This window comes from Nannospalax galili, unplaced genomic scaffold, assembly GCF_000622305.1.
Source record: "Nannospalax galili isolate Female #2095 unplaced genomic scaffold, S.galili_v1.0 scaffold109, whole genome shotgun sequence".
NCBI lineage: Eukaryota > Metazoa > Chordata > Mammalia > Rodentia > Spalacidae > Nannospalax > Nannospalax galili.
The window spans coordinates 1,338,419-1,350,579 of record NW_008360315.1 but is presented as its reverse complement, the minus strand read 5'-3'; the positions used below and the strand labels follow the sequence as shown (position 1 = coordinate 1,350,579).

General features: G+C 42.7%; 1 protein-coding gene across 2 annotated transcripts in view; it reads left to right on the top strand.

Annotated features, from left to right (window-relative positions):
- The first annotated feature begins 6,514 nt into the window (after positions 1–6,514).
- Positions 6,515–12,161, top strand: part of Clcn3 (chloride voltage-gated channel 3) — an 85,814-nt gene continuing 80,167 nt past the window's right edge. Inside the window, exon 1 of one of the 2 annotated variants that reach the window (XM_008824938.3) lies at positions 6,515–7,057. The gene's annotated coding sequence lies outside the window, so the exon portion shown is untranslated. The remainder of the gene's footprint in view (positions 7,058–12,161) is intronic. The other variant, XM_029559560.1, reaches the window with a different exon arrangement.

Genomic DNA, 12,161 nt, shown 5'->3' with positions numbered 1-12,161 from the left:
ACCTTGGTGTCTTTTGACAAATAATCAATAAAAGAGCATTAAAGGGCCAATATAGACTGTATTTGAAAATTGGAAGGATAGGAGAGAAGGATGGTTCCATAGGTCCCTAACATGGGATGGCCTTTTTGGGACCTATGGAGTTAAAAAATAACTTAGAAGCCCTATGGCCCACTACAAATAAGCAAGGAATGTTATCAAATAGTTAAAAATGTAATATCAGGCACAGCTGGTGTTGAACGTGCTTAATGGGTTAAGGTCATTCTGACTTGGGACTACAAAGACGAGCAGAATCCTAAGTGTGTGAGAAAGGCTGGCAATAAAAACCACAGTAAAGCAAGAATTTACTGTCTAGTACCAGGTTGATAAGATAGGGAAATGTGTTGGCAAAATTGTTTTACTTTCATCTCTGGAATTGTAAATCTTATCATGACTGTGCTGCGGTGTTTGTAATCTTTGCTGTATATATCTCAAACCTTGCAACTGCAAAAATTACACTCAGACTTTCATCAAGCTCCTTTGTGTCTGTTTGTCACTCGCCGAATCCTTGTCCACCCTCTCGATGACCCTGTTCCCGTCAGACTGAACTGTCCCGGTCTGGGCTGGTCCGTCACAATAACCCAAATTTTATTTTTCAAAGTTTCCTTAATCCATTTGAAATTATTTTTTCTATTATCATAAGGAAACTAACTTTGCATTCTTTTTGGAGGAAAGCAAGTTATTCAAGAATCAATTATTAAATGTGGCTTCCTTTATCCTTATCTTCTGCTGGAAGATTTTGGGCCAGCTATCAGGAACAGTAAGAGAGACCCTGCCTTAACAAGGTGGAAGGTGAGAACCAACTCTTTGATTTGCCTGTGGTGTGCTATGGCCCATAAGCATTTACACACACACTCACACACACACACACACACACCAAAAAAACAACCAAATAAATAAATAAATGCTCTACTACCTTTTAACAGGGGGATCACAGGTGTGCACCACTATGCCCAGCTGAAACACTGAGCCTTTAACTGGACAAAATGTGAAAAGGGATCATTTAATGATTGTGAAAATGTGGTTGAATTGGCACACAAGGCAGGATTTTGTAGAAAAAAAATTACATGAAACTGGAAAATTATTTGCTGTGTCACAGACCTCATATATAACCAGGCATGCAAAACTGCTTGATGTTATCTTAGGGGTAAACAGAAAAATATTAAAAGTTTATTTTCACCTACTTCCCTGATGCTGTTTGTATCAGAAAGAAATTCTAGAGTAGAACCCTATTAGGATTTCCCTGAAGAACATGGATTTTGTTGTTTTGCTGTTGTTGTTATTTGTTCTTTTGTGGTGCTGGGAATGGAAACCCAGGGTCTTACACACACTAGGCAAATGAGCTACACATCCAGCACCTGGTTTCTTTTCATTTTTATTAATTTTTAGTGATTTTTTTGCAAATTAAATACATTAGGGATCCCCTCCTGTATCTGCACCCCTCCTTATAATTACCCACCAAATTTATATGAAAGCCTGTAGAGTTAGACTTGTGTCCTTTGGCAAGGGGGTCGACCTTGTTTTCCAGACAGCTGGTTAGTTACTCATATGAACACACAGCAATGGTGACAGCATGGACAAGTCCCACGTAAACTCAAGCCAGACATAATCCCAGCATAGACATGGGGAAGTGAGGAAAAAAAACCCCAACTTTACCTGAAGAACTACTGGCAAGTGAGGGCTACTGGGAGGGGAGATTCAGCAGCTGATTTGTTTCAAGGAAAACCCAGAACATCATCCCTGGGTCCTGGAAGCAAGCATGCAGGAGAAACAGATGTGCTTTCCAGACCTAAAAATATAGAATCTGAATAGAATCTGTTGCTCTCAAAGCAAGAAACTGTTAACAGAGGGAAAGGCTCAGCCCATTCACAGCCATAGCCACTATGTTTATTTTCATTCTGGCCAAGGTACCAGCAAGACTGGAGAGCAGACTGTGTGCTGCATGCGGTTAAAATACAATCCTTCTATGGTGTGTTCATCTTTTCTTTTTCACTTTTCTAGCAGTCTTAACGTGTGTGTGTGTGTGTGTGTGTGTGTGTATGTGTGTGTGTAAACTAATTTGAGTATTGGCAAATAGTAGATTTTTTTTATTACTACTTATTTCTAACAATAGCAAAGTCTGATTTAAAGTAGAAACTGACCTTATGCAGGTAATTTACTTTGCTATGTCTCCAAATCTTCCTGTATATTAGCATGTAAACTGAGACCATAGGTTGTGCTGAGATGGATTAAGCACTCCACAGTAGGCAGGATAACTCCCATGCACACATCTGTGCCCTAGAACCCCTTGAACCAGTCAATAGATTAAGTTACATGGTGAGAAGAAATTTATATTTGGGGACTCAAGCCACCATTTCAGGCTTTGAAGATGGAGAAAAGAGCAAGTCAAGAAAGTCAAGTGACCCGTTGTTGTAACTACAAAAAACACCAAGGTTGATTCTCCCCAAGACCTCTAAAAGGAAACCACCTAGCCAATGTTGATTTTTAACCAGTGAGACCTGTCAGACTTCATCCTATAGAACTCTAACATAATAAATCTGTACAGCAATAGGATATTAACACAAACTCCTATTAAGGTTCTAGGAACAGTCTGGAGTATGGGAATCATGTGGACTGGAAATTAAAAATTTTTTTTTGGTATAGGAAAAGTTCACAGCTGAGTCTGTAAAAATTTCTTAATGGGAACTATCTCAGCCCTTAAAACTTTTTCTAGGATTTTATGTTTATGAGTGTTTTGTCTTGCACGTATGTGTGTGCAGTGCCCATGGAGACCAGAAAAAGTTGTTGGAGCCCCTAGAACTGGAATTGAGGATGGTTGTTAGCCACTAGGTAGGTGCTGGGAACTGAATCTGGGTCCTCTGCAAGAGTAACAAGTGCTCCCAATTGCTGAACCATCTCTCCAGGCTCCCCCCCCCATTCTTTTTTATTTTTTAAGTTTTGAAACAGTCTATGTAGCCCTGGATGACCTGGAACTGGTTATGTAGACCTGGAACTCACAGAGATCGACCTACTTCTGCCTCTTGACTACTTGGAATAAAGGTGTGTAGCCACCACACCTAGCCAAGATCATTCAAGGGGTTGACAGTACTTCAGTAAATGAGGATCCCTTCTGCAGGACAAGGAATGAGATCAAGCTGGAAGTATTCACAATACAGCACTTACACTGTGCTAGGGATGTGGCTGGGGTCCTCACCCTGTGTTTCTTTGACACTCAAGTCTTTTTTGAATAAATATTTTATTTTTATGTTATATATATGAGTTTATTGCCTGCACGAATGTAAGTGTACCCGTGTTGTGCAATGCCCACAGAGGTCAGAAGAAGATGTCAAATTCCCCTGGAACTGGAGTTACAGATGGTTGTTAGTCACCATGTGAGTGCTGGGAACCAAATCTGGGTCCTCTGCAAGAGCAGCCAATGCTCTTAACCACTGAGCCACCTCTCCAGCTGCCATACTCAAATCTTTTGAAGAAGAGGTTTAATGTCACTAGACTTTTCTTAAAAAATCCAGGGGAATCACAAAGAAAAAAAATTCCCCAAGTATTATCTTAACTGTCTTATCACCAAGCTATCACATAGTGCATTGTTTCAGTATATTGTCTCACATCTAATATGGAGTTTCTGAGTCTCATACATCAACTTTGAAGAATTAGATACAGAAAAGCTGAAGTCAACCTCGAAAGAGTTAAAACAAGGTCTGTGAGAAAAGTGAAGATTGAGAACTACTGGTGTGATTATTATTAACATATGCTAGAAACCAAATATTTTATTTATTTTTGTTGTGCTAGAGATAGAACATGGAGTCTCTGGCATGCTAGGCAAGCTCTACCATTGAGCTATGAAACCTACCCACCAAGAACTTAGAAACAAATGAGTTCTCACAAAGGAATAAAGTACTGCATAACATAAATAGTACAGAATGTCAAATGTACAAATAGACTTTCCCTGTCCACTTAAGAGATCCTTGAGGCTGGAGAGATGGCTCAGTGTTAAGAACACTGGCGTTCTTGCAGAAGGCCTAGGTTTGAATCCCAGCACCCATATGGCAGCTAACAACTGTCTGTAACTCTAGTTCCAGGGGATCCAACAGCCTCTTCTGTCCTCTGCGGGCATTGCACGGCACAGGTGCACTTACCTACATGCAGACAATATACGTATACACATAAAATAAAGTAAAAAAATATTTTAAAAAAGAGATCCTTGAAATAACCCTCTGTGAAAGACCTAAGACATTACAGAAAAGATTTTTGTCATCTTCATAGACACAGAGGATTAACTGACTGAGACTTGTCTAATCAAAATCTCTATCCTTTTTTCCAAAATTGGGTTACATGTCTGTAGCAAGAGAAGACATATCTGCCAGCCTCCTGTGAAAAAGTCCATACTTTGTAAATGTCTTAATTTTCCACATTTTCTAAAAGCAATCTAAGAAATCTGCCCAACCATGTTCCTAGTAAAAGAAAATTGTGCTTTGCTATAGCCATGATTCTAGACCTGTCTAGACAGAAGTAATGAGAGTAGTCATAGCTGCTTGATTAGTGTTGTGAGCACCCAATGTCATCGTCTGGACACAATACCAACTCTGACACCTACGATGATTATTTAAGATTATTGAATTCTAGGCCAAGCATGGTGGTGCACACCTTTAATCTCAGCACTTGGAAGGCAGAGGCAGGTGGATCTCTGTGAGTTTGAGGCCAGCCTGGTCTACATAGTGAGTTCCAGGCCAGCTGGGGCTACAGGGAGACCTTGCCTCAAAAAAAAAAAAAAATAAATTCTTTGGTAGAAGACCAAAATATGTGAGTGGAAAAACAAATTAGGCAGTTATGTCATCGGCCCACTATAGAAATTCAGTAAGGCACACAAGTGTGGATACAGCTAAACTGGAGAGTCCAAGACATACCTAATATGCATAAGGTATTAAAGAGATGAGGCCGCTAATATTCATCGAGCATATGTATATTCCTAGCATTACATGTAACACTTATCTCTGACAAGTCTTAATTCTGCCTCTCAGGGGTGACACACATACTGGTCCAACATGTCCTGCTTAATATTTCAAAACCTGCATCTGTTCACCAGACTCTTGGAAGCTACAGCTCTGGCCAGGCATTCTTGCTATCTCCCTGCCTGAGTCACAATACAGAACCTTGAGCAAGGGGTTCAGGCTTCCTATATATTGTGACACACGACAGGAACCCAATACGTGTAAGACTACGTGGAAACCTCCGATTTCTCCCAAACATTTAACATTCAAGAATTAATTTTTGAAAATGTGTGTTGGTGGACAACCATGTGTTTTAAGAGACTACCCAACCGTAGATCTCCTGAAAGCTCTGGTTCCTGGATACTTCACAGTTACGAACTGGAAGGCTACGGCACACACACAAGATGCTGAGATGTGCCCTAGCAAGTGTCACAACCATTGCTGAAGTACGTGAGTTATCAGCGTTAACAATTAACAGCGATACCCTTGGAAGCACAACAAGCTGCCATCTTTTACAAATGGAGCGATGTTTACCGGAGTTGAAGAACAGCTATAGTAGCACCAGGGAATTCCCGAAACAGGGAAAGACCATTCTGTCCCAGAGCATAAGTCATTACGCACTCGTATCACTTCTAGAGTTACATATCCCATTGAGTCAACCGGACCTGGACCGCTTGCCAGAGGCACCAAACCACTATGACTGCATAACGAATGGATCAAACACTCAGCTCACCTTTAGGCGCAGAAGTGAGTTTAGCACTTAACGGGAGTGATTTACCATCTCATCTAGCAATTGTAGAGAAGATACCCTCTCGACAAGAATTGTACCCTTCAGAATACTAAGTTCTTTACATTATTCGTTACAATAAAAAAATGCGTGATGGCTAAATTTGGATTTATCAAGATCCTTTTTCTTTGGTATTTTTGTTAGGCATATAACCTCCAGAGTTGTGTAAAGACGGGTGACATCGTCGCACGCTGCCCTCAACCACCGGCCCGCCAGCACTGGGTGCGCGCAGATAAGGGGTCGCGGGGTCGCGTGTCCACCGCGTTTCAGGAGAAAGCCCTTGCTGGGCGCCTCTTCGGCTCCCCCCCCCCCCCCCCCCCCCCCCGCGATCGTGGCCGAGCCGAGAGTAGCCGAAAGCAGCCGAGTGGAACCCGAGCTTCGTGATGACGCCGGGGCAGTGCGCCCGGCCCTTCCGAAAACGCCTTCTCTGCCGCGGCGGTGGGCTGTCCTTTCGCAGAGTCTCAGGCGTGACAAACACGAAGACTTGAGTGACGTGAGCGGGTCGCCGAGACACCAGGTCGCTCCCTGGTGCGGCCCTCGTACGCCCCACGGCCTGTACAGCCCGCCTCTCAGTGGCTCCGCCCAGGCCCCGCCTTCCCCTGCTTCGACCCCGCCCCCGTTCCACTCCGACCAATAGGCGCCGACGTGCCTCGGAGAGTGGCGGAGGGAAGTGCTGAGGCGGCGGGACGCTGAGCCGTTCACGACAACGCGGTGACGTCACGCGCCGGCGCGGGCGACGTACCTGTCGGGCTCCGGACTTCTGCAGCTTCTCTTCCAGTTCTGCGGGTTAGGGTCAGTCGGGTCCGGAACTCACAGTCGCTTTCTCAGTCCTCGGCTGCTCGAGGTCCGCGGCGGGCTGGAGGATGAGGCGGGAAGGGGCGGAGACTTGAGAGCCGTCCTACTTTCCTGCCGAGTTGCAGCAAGGGTTTAGGGCTAGTCTAGAGAGGGAAGTGTGGTTGGAGGCTTTTATTTTCAGTTCGGGGCAGGTGGACTCCAGGGCCCTGCGCAGCCCGGGGGTTGATGCTGCTCGTGTGTTGGAAGGAGGACCCACGAAAACAAACCTCCCCAAAGTACCACCTGGCCACATTTACGTAACCCATCCACTAGACAGCCCAGGGTACCCGGAGTCTGTCCCGCCCTGTCGGGGTGAAGCTCCCAGGGCGCCTGGCTTTTAGATCTCAAACAGATGCAGAGTCCACAGGCAGCGGAGGAAGCAGCCACCGACTTTGCTATGCCTCTAAGCTGTGAGGTGAGTGGCGTCGCACCCGCGAAGGTTCGGTAGCTGTCAGGTTCCCGGATTTGGGGTCGAGCGCGAGGCCAGGGCTCTGGTGTTGCGTTCTCTCGCCCCAGATGCACCTAGGTGGTGATCAGCCCATCCTGGTGATGGGTTTGTCCTTGTAGGTTCTTAAAAAATCTCCCCTTCAGGAACCGTCGCCGGAGCTACGAGTAGAATGGAAGTGTAGGTATCAGAACAAGATTGTGAACTTCCAGAGTGGGGTTTGATATTTCGCTAAGTTTACCCAAATTAAAGAATCATAGTTTTCCTATCTTTAGATTTATGTATCAGACCATTTTTTTTGTGTGTGTAAATATTTGTGTTTTCATAGTAAACTTGTTGGACCAGAAGTTACTTTAGAACCTCAGAAATGAACTTTTCATGCAGTGTGCTTTATTTGTATTACATTTTTAAATTTTGTGTGTATGAGTGTTATGTCTGCATGTAGGTTAAGTGCACCCCTGTCCTGCAGTGCCCGCGGAGGACAAAAGAGGCTGTTGGATCCCCTGGAACTGGAGTAGTTGTTAGCTGCCATGTGGGTGCTGGGATTCGAACCCAGGTCTTCTCCAAGAACAGTATTCTTAACCACTGAGCCATCTCTCCAGCCCCGTATTACATTTTAAAATTAGAGCACATGGAGGGCATTTGCATGTTTATCAGGCACATTCTTATTCTAGTCCGGGGTTTCTATTTCTTTTGCAAACAATTACTGTTTGACCAATAGTGACCTGACAGTTGGACCAATAGTCACTGTGCCTTTTCATATATATGTGTATATGAATTTAAAAGGTCAGTTCTGCAAACTTTTTGATCCATTCCATTCAATTCCTGCTCCACTACCGTGGCTTATATAATTGGCTGTAGAAACACTTTTGCCCTTAAAGAATTTAGGTGATTTTTTTTTAAGTCAAAGACATTTTTTGATTTGCTTTTATTTTATTTATATGTATGTAAGCACACTGTGCATGACATACCCAGGGAGGCCACAAAAGGTGCTTGGATCCCTTGGAACTGGAGTTAGGGTTGGTTAGTGTCTCTGTGAATGCTGAGCAGCCAGTGCTCTTAACCTCTGAACTATCTTTCCAGCCCCGGAAGAAACGATTTTTTTTTTTTTGGAGACAGAGTCTCTCTGTATATCCCTGGCTGGCCTGGAACTTGCTATGTAGACCCAGCTGGCTTCCACTCCACAGAGATCCACCCGCCTATGCCTCCCAGGTGCTGGGATTAAAGCTGTGTACCACACCACCGTTACTGGCTGTTGGAGTATTTTAAAAAGTGCTGCTATTGCTAATTTCTTTTTACTATGCTGTATGACTTTAAAATCAAGTGCACGACTTACAGATATTGCCTCAGATTGAATAAGCTTATATATGTTTATGTGCTAATCCCTTGCCTTCCTCACAGACTTTGATTCTTTGAGTGACAGTCAAGATTATTTTAAGAGGGCAGTCAATGTGAATGGTACTTCATGTTTACTTGGAAATAATGCTTTAGCATGTGCTGTCATATGTACCTCACAAAGCCTTTAAAGAAGTAACCTGGTTTTAGATACATACAGTGCAGAAGAACAGATTTGTTAAGGTTATCTGTTTCTATTAGAAAACTGGCAGTTGTCCAGGTCATGCTAGTGATAGGCTTTCTGTTTTCTGTTGTGACATGTTGGTAATAATTTTCAGACCTCTCAGGAAGCCAGATTTGATCTCTGTGGTGAGTCATATATCAAAGCAGTATCCTGTGGGCTTTGACCACTATCCCTGCTTTGTAGAACTTTGTAATCAGAATTGTTAAGAGGCATGTTATGTGCTAATAGAATACAGTCTGTGGTTTACCCTCTTTGTGTGTCTGTATGATGCCATTTTTCACACTAATCCGTGAAGTAGGTACTTTCACCCTGTCCATTTTACAGGTGTGGAAACTGAGAATTTAATTGTTGTGCCCAAGGTCCTACTGCACTGTCAGAACTGAGGTTGAAGCTCAGTGGTGTCACTACAGAGCTTTTGTCCTCAGTGGCTGCACTGTATTGTGGGCTCTGCTAGGTGACACTCTAGAGAAAAAGGAATGAGAGTAGTGCATGGTTACAGAAACTCATAAAAACTGTGCTAGCTGGGCATTGTGGCCCACGCCTTTAACCTAGTACTTGGGAGACAGAGGCAGGTGAATTTCTGTAAAATGGAGGTCAGCCTGGTCTCCATGGTGAGTTTGAGGCCACCTGGAGCTACAGGGAGACCCTGGCTCACCCCCCCCCAAAAAAAGTGTTTTAAAAAGAAAAGCACTCAAAGCACTACCACTTTAATGAACGTCTTTATATGCACATTCATATTTGTTTAAAAGCATCACAGCTATGGTTCCTTTTGATTTTTAAAGTTAAATGTTCTTTAAGTACAAAGTGAAGACTACCCCCTTCCCCCAGCTTACATTGCTGAAACAGATTTTTCTTTTTTTCCCCTTTGGTCTTTCTTGAGACAGGGTCTCAAGACCTGTTCCAGTTGGCCTGGAACTCACTTTGTAGACCAGGCTGACCTTGAACTCACACAGATTCTCCTGCCTCTGCCTCCTGAGTGCTGGGATTAAAGGTGTGCACCACCAGGACCCGCTGAAACAGATCTGATCTGCAACTGTGAATGGAGCCAAGTAAAAATATTTCTCACCTTTCTTACAGAAAGTAGTTGAATAGTTTGTCTTTTAAAGTCATGAAAGCTATTTATTTTTAAAGTCTCAATCTTCCATAACATCTCTTTTATTGTTTTAACTTTTTTTCCTCCTTCCTATTAATGAGCCTTATGTTTGTGTTTCTTTGCCTTTGTCCTTTTAAAGTCATCTAGTGTTTAATTTCCCCTTTCCTGACACTTTTTGTTTTAATTGGCAAATAGTAGTTTCATGTATATTTATGAGTTACAATGTAATGCTTTGATAAATGTATACATTGTAGAAACATTAAAAGTATCAACTTCTCTTGTGTGTGCGCGCGTGTGTGTGTGTGTGTGTGTGTGTGTGTGTGTGTGTGTGTGTGCAGCGAAAGCACTTGTAGATGTGAAGTGAAAACGTAGCAGTTTTAAGGCGTGCCATTTACTGTTCTTAGTTATGGTCACTGTGTTATAAGGTAGATCCTTAACTTCCTGTGTAGCTGAAACTTTCAACCATTTGACTGACCAACCATAATTTCTACTCTCTGCTTTTAAGTTGGACTCTTTTTTTTTTCGGTCTTTTTGAGACAGGGTCTGCCTGCCTGTAGCCCCAGCTGACCTGGAACTCATTGTGTAGACCAAGCTAGCCTTGAACTCAGAGAGATCCTCCTGCCTCTGCCTCCCGAGTGCTGGGACCAAAGGTGTGTGCCACCATGCCCTGCTAAATTGGACTCTTTTAGATTCCACACATAAGTGAAATGCAGTGATTTTTCTGTACCTGTTTTGTATAACCGTTGATACACACTTAGGTTGTTATCATATTTTGGCTCTCGTAAATAATAGTACTTAAAAGATTCTGTAAGCTTAAGAATTTTCTTTAAGGAGCTAATTAACAGGTTAGTCATCTCTCTTAAGAAAAATGCTATAAGGTGTGATTTCAACATGCTAAATGAACAGTAAGGATAAAATATCCACTAGTGTTCCTTTTAGGAGAAACATTTGATTCTTGCTCAGAATGCAATAAATTCTGTTTCAGTAACCCTGTGGATCTAATTAACACCCCCTACCCCCATTCTTGCCCTTTTGTCCTCATCCTTTAGAACAAGAATATGTGCTTTTTGGTGATATTTTGCACAACTCATGGAAGTAGGTGGACTTAAATCATTTACTTACAGGTATCTTATATAGAATAAAGTTTTTGCATTTTGTTATCAAATGAGAGAATATTTATAATTTTACTTATTTTTCTGATAGAAATCAATGACCCTGATATATAATGAATTCTTAAAAACATTGTTTTTAATTTTATTTATTATTTTTATTTTATGTGTATGCATGTATTACCTGCATGTAGGTAAGTGCACCTGTGTTGTGCAATGCCTGCAGAGGTCTGAAGAGGCTGTTGGATCCCGTGGCACTGGAGCTATGGACATTTGTTAGCTGCCATGTGGGTGCTGGGATTCGAACCTGGGTCTTCTGCAAGAACAACCAGTGTTCTTAACTGCTGAGCCATCTCTCCAGTCCCTTATTTATTATTTTTATTTTATGTGTATGTGTGTATTGCCTGCATGTAGGTAAGTGCACCCATGTTGTGCAGTGCCCACGGAGTACAGAAGAGGCTGTCAGATCCCCGGAACTGGATTTACAGACAGTTGTTAGCTGCCATGTGAGTGCTGGGATTTGAGTCCTGGTCTTCTGCAAGAACAACCTGTGTTCTTAACTGCTGAGCCATCCCTCCAGCCCCTACAATGAATTCTTTAGTTGTGTGCCTACAATAAATGCATATACTTGAAAGAAGAAAAATACCTATCAAAACCTTTTTAAGGGCATGGAGAGATGACTCAGTGGTTAAGAGCACTGGCTGCTCTTGCAGAGGACCCAGGTTCAATTCCCAGCACCCACAGGATGGCTAACAACCATCTGTAACTCCAGTTACTGTAACTCCAGGGGATCAGATGCCACCTTCTGTCCTCCCAGGACATTGTATGACACAGGTGCAGTTGCACACATGCAGACAATATACACATTAAAAAAACAAAGAAACAAAACCCTTTTTAAGATCAGATCAGTGTAGTAAGCATTACTTAGATTAATTTTACTTTGGGTATGTTGAGGATTCATTTTAAGTTGAGCCCTGCCCAGTGATGATAGTAGTAACAGACTACATATAATTCCTGTTGTATACTAATGATTTTCATGGTCTGCCTTTCTGAATTTTTAGATCTGAATTTTCCTCAGACTGCACATATATATATCCTTTAAAAAAAAGCCCATTTTTTTTTTCTTTTTTCTGTTACTGGGATGGAGAGATGACTCAGTGGTTAAGAGCACTGATTACTCTTGCAGAGGACCCAGGTTCAATTCCCAGTACTCACGTGGTGGCTAACAACTGTTTGTAACTCCAGTTCCAGGGTATCCAACACCATCTTCTGACCTCCATGGGCATTGCATGA